Raw genomic sequence first — 1,933 nt, forward strand, 5'->3', positions numbered from 1 at the left:
TATTGCTGTAATCAAAGACGCAGTGTCCCAAATGCCTCTAGAAAGATCCGAAGTAATTCGAGCTGTAATTGTACGTACACGTAAAGAATTCAAAGGCGACGACGGTATAATAATACGCTATGATGACAATGCAGCAGTTATCATTGATCAAAAAGGAAATCCAAAAGGAACTCGAGTTTTTGGCGCGGTTGCCGAAGAATTAAGAGAATTGAATTTGACTAAAATAGTTTCATTAGCTCCTGAAGTATTATAAATACTAGTAGACGAGATATAGATCAAAGAAAAAATTAGTAGATTTTGTCTCACGTATATGCTTTAAAATCCTAAATTTAAAGAAAAGGGAAAACATGTTGATTATAGAAAAATTAGGAGGAACCTAGAATTAGAGTCTTATGGGCAAGGACACTATTGCTGATTTACTAACCTCTATAAGAAACGCAGACATGAATAAAAAAGGAACTGTTCGAGTAGTATCCACAAATATTACCGAAAACATTGTTAAAATACTTCTACGAGAGGGTTTTATTGAAAGTGTTCGGAAACATCAGGAAAGTAACAGATATTTCTTGGTTTCAACTTAGCGACATCAAAGGAGAAAGACTAGAAAGGGAATATATAGAACTAGAACCTTTTTAAAGCGTATCAGCCGACCTGGCTTACGAATTTATGCCAACTATCAAGGAATTCCTAAGGTTTTGGGCGGAATGGGAATGGCTATTCTTTCTACTTCTCGAGGTATAATGACAGATCGAGAAGCTCGACTAAACAGAATTGGGGGAGAAGTTTTATGTTATATATGGTAATGGCCCCACCTATAGTACCCAAATTCTATCTCGAACTTCCTATTTTGAAAATAAAAATAGAAAAATAGGAGAAAAATATATGACAGAAAAAAAATAGTAGAGAAAAAAAACCCGAGAGAAGCAAAAGTCACTTTCGAAGGTTTAGTTACGGAAGCCCTACCCAACGGAATGTTCCGCGTTCGCCTAGAGAATGACACGATCATCCTGGGCTATATTTCAGGAAAGATCCGGTCTAGTTCTATACGAATACTGATGGGGGATAGGGTCAAAATTGAAATAAGTCGTTATGATTCCAGCAAAGGTCGTATAATTTATAGACTTCCCCATAAGGATTCGAAGCGTACCGAAGACTCGAAGGATACTCAGCCACGTCTTAAACGTATCTTAATGCCTGAAAGTTGGATAGGCTGGCCCTTACGTAAGGACTATATAACCCCCAATTTCTATGAAATACAAGATGCTCATTGAGTGATAATAAATTCATGTTCACTTATACAACACAATTCCAGATTTTATTCAAGTCAAGGAATATTTTGACCTTCTGTTCCTAGACGAAACGAAATACTTAGAATATAATATTCTAATTAATTCCTATTATACAAAAAGGTCCAGATAGACTGAACAAAAAGGGCTTCATTTCTATTTTCCAATTTGGAAAATCACATATTTGTTTCCTTCGTATGAACAGAAAAATACAATGACTCAAAGAAGTTCCTACCATGAACTTTGTACCGCGCATATTACTTAGAACAACTGGGAAAGTAGGATAAGCAAGAATAAAAAAAAATATATTCTTCGGAATAGCGGTATACAAAATTAATAAGAAATGCAAAATGAAGAAAAGGGCACCTAATCTCACCTCTTTCTATACCATAAAGAACCAGAGATTTAAACCCTTTTTTTAAAAGAAAAAGAAGTGTTTAGAGATTTATCTACTTACTCTAGAGATTTATCTACTTACTCTAGACTAAAGACTAAGTAGATTTTTAATAAATATTTACCCCAATCCATCTCAAAATATTTGTATCAATATCTATTCAGTAGATCCTTTTTTCTGTGCCAGGAACCAGATTTGAACTGGTGACACGAGGATTTTCAGTCCTCTGCTCTACCAACTGAGCTATCCTGAC

At 35.0% G+C, this 1,933-nt stretch overlaps 1 non-coding gene across 1 annotated transcript; it reads right to left on the reverse strand.

Moving 5' to 3' along the window:
- Window positions 1-1,860: 1,860 nt before the first annotated feature.
- On the reverse strand, window positions 1,861-1,933 carry TRNAF-GAA (transfer RNA phenylalanine (anticodon GAA)). Its single transcript has one exon. It is a non-coding gene; the product is annotated as a tRNA-Phe (tRNA).

Source organism: Zea mays, chromosome 10 (assembly GCF_902167145.1).
Source record: "Zea mays cultivar B73 chromosome 10, Zm-B73-REFERENCE-NAM-5.0, whole genome shotgun sequence".
In the NCBI taxonomy this organism is placed as follows: Eukaryota; Viridiplantae; Streptophyta; class Magnoliopsida; order Poales; family Poaceae; genus Zea; species Zea mays.